Source organism: Triticum urartu, chromosome 5A, assembly GCF_056163025.1.
Source record: "Triticum urartu cultivar PI428250 chromosome 5A, HENAU_Tu73, whole genome shotgun sequence".
Classification (NCBI taxonomy): domain Eukaryota; kingdom Viridiplantae; phylum Streptophyta; class Magnoliopsida; order Poales; family Poaceae; genus Triticum; species Triticum urartu.
The window spans coordinates 167,672,206-167,686,638 of record NC_141877.1 but is presented as its reverse complement, the minus strand read 5'-3'; positions in this window follow the sequence as shown (position 1 = coordinate 167,686,638).

The window sequence follows — 14,433 nt, the reverse complement described above, 5'->3', positions numbered from 1 at the left end:
ATGCAAGGGATGAATAAGACTATTCCCGAGCTCTTCGCAATGCTGAAAGCTGTGGAGGTAGAAATCAAGAAGGAGCATCAAGTGTTGATGGTCAACAAGACCACTAGTTTCAAGAAAAAGGGCAAAGGGAAGAAGAAGGGGAACTTCAAAAATAATAGCAAGCAAGTTGCTGCTCAAGAGAAGAAACCCAAATCTGGACCTAAGCCTGAAACTGAGTGCTTCTACTGCAAGCAGACTGGTCACTGGAAGCGGAACTGCCCCAAGTATTTGGCGGATAAGAAGGATGGCAAGGTGAACAAAGGTATATGCGATATACATGTTATTGATGTGTACCTTACTAATGCTCACGGTAGCACCTGGGTATATGATACTGGTTTTGTTGCTAACATTTGCAACTCGAAACAAGGTGGATTAAGCGAAGATTGGCTAAGGACGAGGTGACGATGCGCGTGGGAAATGGTTCCAAAGGCGATGTGATCGCGGTCGGCACGCTACCTCTACATTTACCTTCGGGATTAGTATTAGACCTAAATAATTGTTATTTGGTTCCAGCGTTGAGCATGAACATTATATATGGATCTTGTTTGATGCGAGATGGTTATTCATTTAAATCAGAGAATAATGGTTGTTCTATTTATATGAGTAAAATCTTTTATGGTCATGCACCCATGAAGAATGGTCTATTCTTATTAAATCTCGATAGTAGTGACACACACATTCATAATGTTGAAGCCAAAAGATACAGAGTTGATAATGATAGTGCAACTTATTTGTGGCACTGCCGTTTAGGTCATATTGGTGTAAAGCACATGAAGAAACTCCATACTGATGGACTTTTGGAACCACTTGATTATGAATCACTTGGTACTTGCAAACCGTGCCTTATGGGTAAGATGACAAAAACACCGTTCTCCAGTACTATGGGGAGAGCAACAGATTTGTTGGAAATCATACATACAGATGTATGTGGTCCGATGAATGTTGAGGCTCATGGCGGATATCGTTATTTTCTCACCTTCATAGATGACTTAAGCAGATATGGGTATATCTACTTAATGAAACATAAGTCTAAAATATTTGAAAAGTTCAAAGAATTTCAGAGTGAAGTTGAAAATCATCGTAACAAGAAAATAAAATTCCTATCATCTGATCGTGGAGGAGAATATTTGAGTTATGAGTTTGGTGTGCATTTGAAACAATGCGGAATAGTTTCGCAACTCACGCCACCCAGAACACCACGGCGTAATGGTGTGTCCAAACATCGTAATCGTACTTTACTTGATATGGTGCGATCTATGATGTCTCTTACTGATTTACCGCTATCGTTTTGGGGTTATGCTTTAGAGACGGCCGCATTCACATTAAATAGGGCACCATCAAAATCCGTTGAGATGACGCCTTATGAACTATGGTTTGGCAAGAAACCAAATTTGTCGTTTCTGAAAGTTTGGGGCTGCGATGCTTACGTGAAAAAACTTCAACCTGATAAGCTCGAACCCAAATCGGAGAAATGTGTCTTCATAGGATATCCAAAGGAAACTATTGGATACACCTTCTATCACAGATCCGAAGGCAAGACTTTTGTTGCTAAATTCAGAAACTTTCTGTAACGCCCTCGATACAGCTATATCTCCCACGTGTTGAAGCACGACTTAGAGGCATAACTGCATTGAAAGCAATGTCGCAAGTGAGGTAATCTTCGCAAACAACCCATGTAATACAATAAGGGAAAAGATACATAGTTGGCTTACAATCGCCACTTCACACAATTACATGAATAAAGCATTACATCATCCAGATACAATCAAGGTCCGACTACGGAACCAAAATAAAAGAAGACTACACCAAAAGCTACACAGATCCCCGATCGTCCCGACTGGGCTCCACTACTGATCAACTAGAACGAAACAACGCAAAGGACAAGATCTTCATCAAGCTCCTCCTTGAGCTTGGTTGCATCACTGCACGGTTCAACGGCACCTGCAAGCTGGTTTTGGAAGTATCTATGAGTCACGAGGACTCAGCAATCTCACACCCTCGTGATCAAGACTATTTAAGCTTATGGGTGAGGTAAAGGTATGAGGTGGAGCTGCAGCAAGTGACTAGCACATATGGTGGCTAAACATACGCATATGAGAGCAAGAAGAGAAGGAAAAGCATGAACGAAGAACTATGATCAAGAAGTGATCCTATAGCAACCTATGTCAAGCATAACTCCAACACCGTGTTCACTTCCCGGACTCCGCCGGAAAGAGACCATCACAGTTACACACGCGGTTGATGTATTTTAATTAAGGTCAACTTCAGGTGTTCTACAACCGGACATTAACAAATTCCCATCTGCACATAACCGCGGGCACGGCTTTCGAAAGTTCAAATCCCTGCAGGGGAGTCCCAACTTAGCCCATGACAAGCTCTCACGGTCAACGAAGGATATACCTTCTCCCGAGACATTCCGATCAGACTCGGTATCCCGGTTCTACAAGACAACTTCGACAAGTTAAAACAAATCCAGCAACACCGCCCGAATGTGTCGACAAATCCCGATAGGAGCTGCACATATCTCGTTCTCAGGGCACACTCAGATTGTCCAAACTTCCGGTAGGCCAGCCCAGAGTTGCCCCTGGTGGCCACCGGCGGCTGACAGGTTGGACCAACACTCAGAGGAGCACTGGCCCGGGGATTTAAATAAAATGACCCTTGAGTCTGCGGAACCCAAGGGAAAAAGAGGCTAGGTGGAAAATGGTAAAACCAATGTTGGGCATTGCTGGAAGAGTTTTATTCAAGGCGAACTGTCAAGGGGTTCCCATTATAGCCCAACCACGTAAGGAATGCAAAATCCGAGAACATAACACCGATATGACGGAAACTAGGGCGGCAAGAGTGGAACAAAACACCAGGCATAAGGACGAGCCTTCCACCCTTTACCAAGTATATAGATGCATTAATTAAATAAGAGATATTGTGATATCCCAACAAGTAAACAATGTTCCAACAAGGAACGATCTCCATGTTCCAACAAGGAACAAACTTCAATCTTCACCTGCAACTAACAACGCTATAAGAGGCGCTGAGCAAAGCGGTAACATAGCCAAACAACGGTTTGCTAGGACAAGGTGGGTTAGGGGTTTGACATGGCAATTTGGGAGGCATGATAAGCAAGTGGTAGGCATCGTAGCATAGGCATAGCAAAAGAGAGAGCATCTAGCAAGCAAAGATAGAAGTGATTTTGAGGGTATGGTCATCTGGCATGAGATCCCGCAAGGAAGAAGAACGAGTCATGAAGAAGACACACGGACGAAGTCGAACGGATCCTCACAACTCCAGAACGGAACCGAAGCTCACGAGGAAGGCAACCCGGAAAGAAGCAAACAACTTGGTAAACAACCACTACAACAACATGGCATGATGCACAATCAAGTATGATGCATGTCCGTTTTAATGAAGCATGGCATGGTAAAGTGCACAAAAAACCCTAAAAATTAAGTGGAGCTCATTATGCAACGGAGTTGCATATTGAAGAAAACACCACATGACTTATTTAGTTCCCTCTCGTTTATGTACCCAACAAGATTAAATGTTGTTAGCATGGCAAGAGGTGAAGCATAACAAAACTACCTATCTAGTCAAGTTTAAATGAGGCCGGGAACAACAAACAACAAACCCTGAAACTCCTCATGAGCATATTATAGATTTGGTACTGTTCTGCCCTAAACATTATTTTAGAGTTGTTAAACATGAAAGATGAGTGCACCAAGTAAATCTAGGCATTTTTCTACCCATTTACATATAAAGATTATTTAATTTGGAGCTACGGTTATTTAGTTATGAATTAAATCATTTTACATGGCAATATGGGAAAATATATGAAAACATCATTTTAAACATTTTGAACATGGATGAAAGTTGCATATTATTAAATTAGACAAAATTCTAAGCAACTTTCATATTAAGTTTGTTTTAAAATGATGCACCATTCATGAGTAATGAAATGCATGAAGTCTAGGGGGCTTCCTGTAAAACTGGTTTTTCTCTGGAAAAATACTAAAATGCAGATCTGAAAAAAGAGGAAATGGGCCGAAACAGGCAGCGGCTGGGCGCTAACCATGGGCCTTGGCCCAGAACTATGGAGAGGAGGAGGCAGGCCAGGAGCCTGGGCCATCGGGAGGCGCTGGCCTCACGCGGGTGCGCTGGGCCTAGCGAAGAGGAAGATGCGGTCAACGCAGCGGTTGCCTCGCTCGTCCGCCTCGTGCACAGAGACGAGCGGGAGGAGCAAAAGCAGGGCACGACGGAGGCAGGGGACTTGGTCCGGAGCGGCGGTTGCGCGGATCCAGCGAGGACTGCGAGAACCAAGGCGAGGAAGGGAATCGAGCGGGCGAGGTCAACGCGGCAAGGGGGGCGTGTCTTCAGCCTTGTTCGCATGCAGAAGCAGGGGAGGCAGCGCATGATGTAGAGGTTGGACGGCGGCTTGGCAAAGCGGGTCGCCGAGTGGTCGAGGAGGCAAGGAGGAGGCCAAGGCCGAGCTCTAGAGACCGCATCTGGTGGCTGCCTCTCCGTTCCTGGCATCAGCGGCGGACTCCGATGGCACCATGGCATCCTGCAGAACGGGAGGGAGAGAAAGATGAGCTCGGTAGGCAGGGGAGAATAAGGACGGCAAGGTCGGGGCTCACCGTGGCAGCAGCGGTCGCTGGCAGGAGGCCAGGCGGCGGAGACGGCAGGAACGCGAGGGAGGGAAGAGGTGGTCAGGTGTTGGTGCTCCTGGCTTCCTGCGGGACAGTGACGAAGCTCCGGCGCGGCTGCTGTTCCCCGCAGCAGAAGTCAGAGAGAGAGAGGCGTGGATGAGGAAAGCTCCGACGAGGATTGAGTTGGAAGGGGCGGTGCGGAGCTCTTGTGTTGGTCCGGTGCTCCGGCGAGCGGCGACTGAACGTCGAGGAGGAGCTCTTCTCTTTGGGTTTGAGCGAGGCAGGGAGGAGGAATCCCTCGGGCAGGAGATGGCCAGGGATTGAGTGGAGGCGCGGGGAGGTGATCTGGTTGGGTTCGAATCGAAGAGCTCGGGCTCGAGCTCTGGTTGGTGGGAGGAGGAATGGGAGGATCCCGATATGGATTCGGTGGAGTGTGGCGGCGGGGTGGAGGGATTTTAGGGAGTTGGTCTAGGATTTGTCCAAATAGGCATGTGGGTGGACTATTTATATAGGGAAAAGAGAGAGTTTGGACCTTCCAATCGAAAACACACGGACACGAATAAATAGTCTAGGGAGTACAATAAATAAAACGATGATATTTTGTAGATGTTTGGGGATCTTCTGGACCTAGCGGTGATGACTATTCGGGTCGGGTACGGGACAGTTTCGGACGCGCGCGCGAGGAGGGCCGCGGGCACTGTGCAAAGAAGTGTAGGCATGGGCCTAGGTGGATTGTGGAGAGCGGGTTGGGCTGAGAGGAGAGGGGAGAGATGCAGCCCGGCATGGTTTCCGGAGACCGAAAACGTCCGACGAAAAGACCGGCTATATTGCCGCTATAGTTATCCGTTGGGGCGTCAAATGGACTCCGAACGTGACGAAACTTGGCAGGCGGTCTACTAACAACCAAACAACACCGCACGCCAACTTTCATCCCATTCCGAGAACATTTTCCGGCCACTTCTAAAATAATATTCGGACGTACGGCGGGCGCGTGCAAGTGTGTCTGGGCTCAGAACGGATAACGGACGGAACTGGGAGAACCCGGGCAAATGCAAGTTTCGAAAAGATGATGATGCAATGCACATGATGACATGACAAGATGCGACACGCAAGCACATGACAAGGCAACAAAAGCGAAAAACTAGAGGACACCTGGCACATCGGTCTCGGGGCGTTACAATACTCCCCCACTACGAGAGGATCTCTTCCCGAGATCAAGAATGGCACCGGAGGGACAACGGAAAAAGGAAGATAAGTGGTAAAAACTAAGTTGCTTATTTGACCAATGAGTGAAACCAAGGAACCTTGAAAAAGGTTAAGCCATTTCGAGAAAAGAATACAACGGAGATGAACGAAGTTGAAAACACTTTGTTAGAAAAGAGGGACAAGGAAGAACAATTTCGAGCAGCACTCCGGTTGAGAAGTTATGCAAGACTTGATACGGTGAAAAGAACTTGAGCAGAGGACACGACACTCCGGTTACACAAGATAGAGAAGGAATAAGACTGATATAATTTGGACAGCACTTCGACTGTAAATGGAAGAAATTGAACATGATCTTGACAAACTGAGATGAGGAGTGAAAAGAGCAACATCACTAGACCTTCGGGAGAAAGAATAGAATAAAGATAATTGAGACAAAAGAATGTAGAAGAAAATGCCAACTTCTGCTACAAAGAGCTTGAAAAGGTATCCTTAGGAGAAGGCTCGAACGGAGTTGTTGGAAAAAACCAACAACGAAAAGAATAAGCTTGATATGGTCTTATGGAATACATCTCAAATTATGAGGTGACAACCTGCTACTCACGGGAAAAAGAATTGGATTGGTATGAGCAAGGAGACAAGAAACTTATTTCAACGGAAGGATGAAAGAAGAACTTGGGTCATTTATGAGCACCATAGGTAGCAACAATCCTTAGGGAACGCTCTAGGTGAAATATAACCCAAGATAATTCCGACGAATAGGTTGATGGATTTAAAATACCTCATTCTTAACAATATGTGAATCATGAAATATGAGCTCAAATTATCAAGAATGACATAATACCACCTCCAATGATACGGTAGAAAGAATTGCACTCCGGATAGCAAGAAGAAGAAAACTTGAGCTCCCCTGAAAAGAATCTTGACAAACACTTTGAGAAGGAATTAAATCCTTGATGAACCATCATGAAGAACCTTCATGAAGAACTCCGGCAACAAAAGAAATGATCAAACAGAAGGAAAGAGAGGTCGATAAACACAAGGTGAAACCTTGTAATGATTTAGATGGATCTCTGTGGTGATATAATTGTGAGAGGTAGGAACTCTGGGAAAAATAGAAGATGAAACAATTGAGATCTAGAATTTGATGAGCCTCCGGAATAGGGAATTGAATTCGCTCGATGAAATAAAAATAAGAATTACATTATGCTTATCCTTCACTAATTTAGATTGATGACAAGCAACGGATTTAGCATACTACTTATTCTCGTAGAAAAGATTAAGAGAGATATAGCACCAACTTGAGAAGGTATTGATGGAACCACCGGTGGAATCGAAACAACGAATGAATTGATATGATAACGAAAGAAGAGGAATCTTGCACGAACCACCGTAAGGATTGAAAATGAACAATGAAAAAAATAAAGAAACACCAGGAAGAATTATCAAATGCACGAAGGTGCTTGAGGGAATTTAGATCCATGAGAACGGAGAGATCACGAGCTGATTAGAGAAAACTTGAATGATGCACTGGTAAGATTTGGAGAAAGAGAGCTGAAAGCTGAGAGTGAATAAATCTGAGATGATGGACTCCGGATGAACAAACTGAACAGAATCTTGAATTTCTCCGATAGGTGAAAAGAATTCTTGCAATCAAAAACAATTATGAGAGGATGGCAGAGAATGGAGCAAGATTTAAAAGAAAATCTTCTTCGGTCTTCAACTGCAGAGAATGACGATGATAAAGACCACCATGGATTGTTGAGGCACACCGAAATAAAAAATTAGAAAGGTTGAACCAATGGTGAAAAAATTTGAAAGATTTTGGAGAAAGACATTTGACTGATGATACTTCATTCTTACGTCAAACTTTAGAAAAGAATTTAAGAATAGCTCCGGAAAAATTAGAAGAGTCAGGTAAGATCCTGGGAAAAGACCTGTGGGTTAGGGCCCATTGAAAAGATACATTGTTGAACGATTACTTGCAAAGGAGATAGCACCGGTTGAACTAAACGGCTTGAATGAGATAACACCTCGAGATATCTTGGACGGATTGATAATGGAGACACAAATCTTTTGATATATCTTCAGCACTCCAGAACAATTAAATAGCAAGAAATGGATGAATATGAGGTGCACCGGCATGAGAAAACATTTGAAGCGAGGACAGATATGACCGACAAAGCTTGAATTGAATCCACCGGAGAAGAAAAGAATGGAGAATATTGAACTAGTAGAGCATCTTCATGAGAACCACCAGGTAAGAACATGAAGGAAAAGAATGGCGAGACTTCACATGAATAAAAGGATACTTGATTAATAAATCTGAGTCCTTGAAGAAACAAGGGTGGGTGGGTGGGAAAACAAAGACAACTTGGGATGGATGAACGAACACCATTGAGAAAGCTGAGATTGGATCTTGCAAATGTTGAAGTGATCGGATCCACTTGAAGGGAAACACGCCGGTTGACAAGAAATTGAAATGACAAACTCGATGATCGAGAAGGATTAGTATTCACATCGAAGTATGAGAACACCATTTGGGGAAGGTATGGAATCAACACTTGACATTGAAGCAACTCGAATACCACAACTCAAAACAAAACAAAGGATTGGCTTGTGGAATAAGCCGGAACAAACATATGATAGAAATTTCGCCCGAAGTATTCGTGGTGGGGCCTACACGGGCTCGATCGTACAGCACCATCATGTACAAGGCAGGGCACATGACATATGAAGCGTCCCCGAGTCGGCATAGCCAAGGACTCTTTAAGACACAATGAGACCACTGCAAAACCAACCGTGGATAGGCGGACCACTAGATGTCAAACCCCAATTTCATATCATACATCTGTCGGAAAGATATCCTAAGAGCTACTTGAATTCCCACTTATAAACTCCTGAAATTTTCCAGTTATGCAATCAGGTGTTGGGGATACAGGGGAAGCATAATAATCTCACGCAAAACTAACAAATCCTACATCCAGCTGTATCCGTCCTTCAACACATAACCAAGAAAAAACTTCGGAAATCGTCTACCTCAACCTTCAAAAAGCATCTGTTATACAAGTTATGGCAATACTCCCGAACTCCCGCCCCAGTACTGGGTGGCGTCGAGGTTATCTTACCAACAACTGCATAAAAGAGATTTTCGATGTCGGCGAAACTAAACTCAGGTATTCCAGAATTGCAACGATAAAATTGTGACGACAACACCTCAGAGCTTAACTCCCCGGGACACTACCACAACCCCTAAATGACAGGAGGCACCAAGAACAATGTTCTCGTCACAAATCGATCAGAACGATTCCAAGATACCCACGTGATCCTAAAATTTTTTTTAGTGAAATTTGAGAAGAGAAGAGTCAAAACTCTACGTCAGGATTCCTTACCAGAGCGATGAGGGGACTGGGGAGTAAAACAAATTCCTAAACTCTCCGATATATAATTCCTAAATGACTCAAAACATTTTTCTAGACTCAACTCGTCAGCTAATTCGATCAAGCAATGGGGCTCCTAAGGTCGGGGAAGGCTCTGATTACCAACTTGTAACGCCCTCGATGCGGCTATATCTCCCACGTGTCGAAGCACGACTTAGAGGCATAACCACATTGAAAGCAATGTCACAAGTGAGGTAATCTTCGCAAACAACCCATGTAATACAATAAGGGAAAAGATACATAGTTGGCTTACAATCGCCACTTCACACAATTACATGAATAAAGCATTACATCATCCAGATACAATCAAGGTCCGACTACGGAACCAAAATAAAAGAAGACTACCCCAAAAGCTACACAGATCCCCGATCGTTCCGACTGGGCTCCACTACTGATCAACTAGAATGAAACAACGCAAAGGACAAGATCTTCATTGAGCTCCTCCTTGAGCTTGGTTGCGTCACTACACGGTTCAACGGCACCTGCAAGTTGGTTTTGGAAGTATCTGTGAGTCACGGGGACTCAGCAATCTCACACCCTCGCGATCAAGACTATTTAAGCTTATGGGTAAGGTAAAGGTATGAGGTGGAGCTGCAGCAAGCGACTAGCATATATGGTGGCTAAACATACGCATATGAGAGCGAGAAGAGAAGGCAAAGCACGAACGAAGAACTATGATCAAGAAGTGATCCTATAGCAACCTACGTCAAGCATAACTCCAACACTGTGTTCACTTCCCGGACTCCGCCGAAAGAGACCATCGCGGTTACACACGCGGTTGATGTATTTTAATTAAGGTCAACTTCAGGTTTTCTACAACCAGACATTAACAAATTCCCATCTGCCCATAACCGCAGGCATGGCTATCGAAAGTTCAAATCCCTGCAGGGGAGTCCCAACTTAGCCCATGACAAGCTCTCATGGTCAACGAAGGATATACCTTCTCCCGAGACATTCCGATCAGACTCAGTATCCCGGTTCTACAAGACAACTTCGACAAGTTATAACAAATCCAGCAACACCGCCCGAATGTGCCGACAAATCCTGATAGGAGCTGCACATATCTCGTTCTCAGGGCACACTCAGATTGTCCAAACTTCCGGTAGGCCATCCCAGAGTTGCCCCTGGTGGCCACCGGCAGCTGACAGGTTGGACCAACACTCAGAGGAGCACTGGCCCGGGGGTTTAAATAAAGATGACCCTTGAGTCCGCGGAACCCAAGGGAAAAAGAGGCTGGGTGGCAAATGGTAAGACCAATGTTGGGCATTGCTAGAAGAGTTTTATTCAAGGCGAACTGTCAAGGGGTTCCCATTATAGCCCAACCACGTAAGGAATGCAAAATCCGGGAACATAACAACGATATGATGGAAACTAGGGCGGCAAGAGTGGCACAAAACACCAGGCATAAGGCCGAGCCTTCCACCCTTTACCAAGTATATAGATGCATTAATTAAATAAGAGATATTGTGATATCCCAACAAGTAAACAATGTGCCAACAAGGAACGATCTCCATGTTCCAACAAGGAACAAACTTCAATCTTCACCTGCAACTAACAACGCTATAAGAGGGGCTGAGCAAAGCGGTAACATAGCAAAACAACGGTTTGCTAGGACAAGGTGGGTTTGGGGTTTGACATGGTAATTTGGGAGGCATGATAAGCAAGTGGTAGGCATCGTAACATAGGCATAGCAAAAGAGCGAGCATCTAGCAAGCAAAGATAGAAGTGATTTCGAGGGTATGGTCATCTTGCCTGAGATCCCTCAAGGAAGAAGAACGAGTCATGAAGAAGACACACGGACGAAGTCGAACGGATCCTCACAACTCCGGAATGGAACCGAAGCTCACGAGAAAGGCAACCCGGAAAGAAGCAAACAACATGGTAAACAACCACTACAACAACATGGCATGATGCACAATCAAGTAGGATGCATGTCCGGTTTAATGAAGCATGGCATGGTAAAGTGCACAAACAACCCTACAAATTAAGTGGAGCTCATTATGCAACGGAGTTGCATATTGAAGAAAACACCACATGACTTATTTAGTTCCCTCTCGTTTATGTACCCAACCAGATTAAATGTTGTTAGCATGGCAAGAGGTGAAGCATAACAAAAATACCTATCTAGTCAAGTTTAAATGAGGCCGGGAACAACAAACAACAAATCCAGAAACTCATCATGAGCATATTATAGATTTGGTACTGTTCTGCCCTAAACATTATTTTAGAGTTGTTAAACATGAAAGATGAGTGCACCAAGTAAATCTAGGCATTTTTCTACCCCATTTACATATAAAGATTATTTAATTTGGAGCTACGGTTATTTAGTTATGAATTAAATCATTTTACATGGCAATATGGGAAAATATATGCAGACATCATTTTAAACATTTTAAACATGGATGAAAGTTGCATATTATTAAACTAGACAAAATTCTAAGCAACTTTCATATTAAGTTTGTTTTAAAATGATGCACCATTTGTGATTAATGAAATGCATGAAGTGTAGGGGGCTTCCTGTAAAACTGGTTTTTCTCTGGAAAAATACTAAAATGTAGATCCGAAAAAAAGAGGAACTGGGCCGAAACAGGGGGCGGCTGGGCGCTAACCATGGGCCTTGGCCCGGAACTGTGGAGAGGAGGAGGCAGGCCGGGAGCCTGGGCCTTGGGGAGGCGCTGGCCTCACGCGGGCGCGCTGGGCCTAGCGAAGAGGAAGATGCGGTCAACGCAGCGGTTGCCTCGCTTGTCCTCCTCGCGCAGAGACGAGCGAGAGGAGCGGAAGCAGGGCATGACGGCGGCAGGGGACTTGGTCTGGGGCGGCGGTTGCGCGGATCCGGCGAGGACTACGAGAACCAAGGCGAGGAAGGGAATCGAGCGGGCAAGGTCAACACGGCAAGAGGGGCGTGTCTTCGGCCTTGTTCGCGTGCAGAAGCAGGGGAGGCAGCGCATGATGTAGAGGTTGGATGGCGGATTGGCAAAGCGGGTCGTCGAGTGGTCGAGGTGGCAAGGAGGAGGCCGAGGCCGAGCTCTAGAGGCCGGATCTGGTGGCTGCCTCTCCATTCCTGGCGTCAGCGGTGGACTCCGATGGCACCATGGCATCCTGCAGAACGGGAGGGAGAGAAAGATGAGCTCTATAGGCAGGGGAGAATAAGGATGGCGAGGTCGGGGCTCACCGTGGCAACGGCGGTCGCTGGCAGGAGGCCATGCGGCGGAGACGGCAGGAACGCGAGGGAGGGAAGAGATGGTCAGGTGTTGGTGCTCCTGGCTTCCTGCGGGACAGTGACGAAACTCCGGCGCGGCGGCTATTCCCAGCAGCGGAAGTCAGAGAGAGATAGGCGTGGAGGAGGCAAGCTCCGACGAGGATCGAGTTGGAAGGGGCAGCGCGGAGCTCTTGTGTTGGTCCGGTGCTCCGGCAAGCGGCGACTGAAGGTCGAGCTGGAGCTCTTCTCTTTGGGTTTGAGCGAGGCAGGGAGGAGGAATCCCTCGGGCAGGAGATGGCCAGGGATCGAGTGGAGGCGCGGGGAGGTGATCTGGTTGGGTTCGAATCGAAGAGCTCGGGCTCGAGCTCTGGTTGGTGGGAGGAGGAATGGGTGGATCCCGATGTGGATTCGGTGAAGTGTGGCGGCGGGGTGGAGGGATTTTAGGGAGTTGGTCTAGGGTTTGTCCAAATAGGCATGTGGGTGGACTATTTATATAGGGAAAAGAGAGAGTTTGGACCTTCCGATCGAAAACACACGGACGTGAATAAATAGTCTAGGGAGTCCAATAAATAAAACGATGATATTTTGTAGATGTTTGGGGATGTTCCGGACCCAGCGGTGATGACTATCCGGGTCGGGTACAGGACAGTTCCGGACGCGCGCGCGAGGAGGGCCGCGGGCACTGTGCAAAGAAGGATAGGCATGGGCCTAGGTGGATTGTGAAGAGAGGGTTGGGCTGAGAGGAGAGGGGAGAGATGCAGCCCGGCAAGGTTTCCGGAGACCAAAAACGTCCGACGAAAAGACCGGCTATATTGCCGCTATAGTTATCCCTTGGGGCGTCAAACGGACTCTGGACGCGATGAAACTTGGCAGGCGGTCTACTAACAACAAAACAACACCGCACGCCAACTTTCATCCCATTCCGAGAACATTTTCCGGCCACTTCTAAAATAATATTTGACGTACCGCGGGCGCGTGCAAGTGTGTATGGGCTCAGAACGGATAACGGACGGAACTGGGAGAACCCGGGCGAATGCAAGTTTCGAAAACATGATGATGCAATGCACATGATGACATGACAAGATGCGACACGCAAGCACATGACAAGGCAACAATAGCGAAAAACTGGAGGACATGTGGCACATCGGTCTCGGGGCGTTACACTTTCTAGAGAAGGAGTTTCTCTCGAAAGAAGTTAGAGGGAGGAAAGTAGAACTTGATTAGGTAACTGTACCTGCTCCCTTATTGGAAAGTAGTACATCACAGAAACTGGTTTCTGTGACACCTACACCAATTAGTGAGGGAGCTAATGATGATGATCATGAAACCTGAGAACAAGATACTACTGAACCTCGTAGATCAACCAGAGTAAGATCCGCACCAGAGTGGTACGGTAATCCTGTTCTGGAAGTCATGCTACTAGATCATGATGAACCTACGAACTATGGAGAAGCAATGGTGAGCCTAGATTCCGCAAAATGGCTTGAAGCCATGAAATCTAAGATGGGATCCATGTATGAGAACTAAGTGTGGACATTGGTTGACTTGCCAAAATATTGGCAAGCAATTGAGAATAAATGGATCTTCAAGAAGAAGACTGACGCTGACGGTAATGTTACTGTCTACAAAGCTCGACTTGTCGCAAAAGGTTTTCGACAAGTTCAAGGGATTGACTATGATGAGATCTTCTCACCCGTAGCAATGCTTAAGTCTGTCCAAATCATGTTAGCAATTGCCGCATTTTATGATTATGAAATTTGGCAGATGGATGTCAAAACTGCATTCCTGAATGGATTTCTGGAAGAAGATTTGTATATGATGCAGCCGGAAGGTTTTGTCCATCCAAAGGGAGCTAACAAAGTGTGCAAGCTCCAGCGATCCATTTATGGACTGGTGCAAGCCTCTCGGA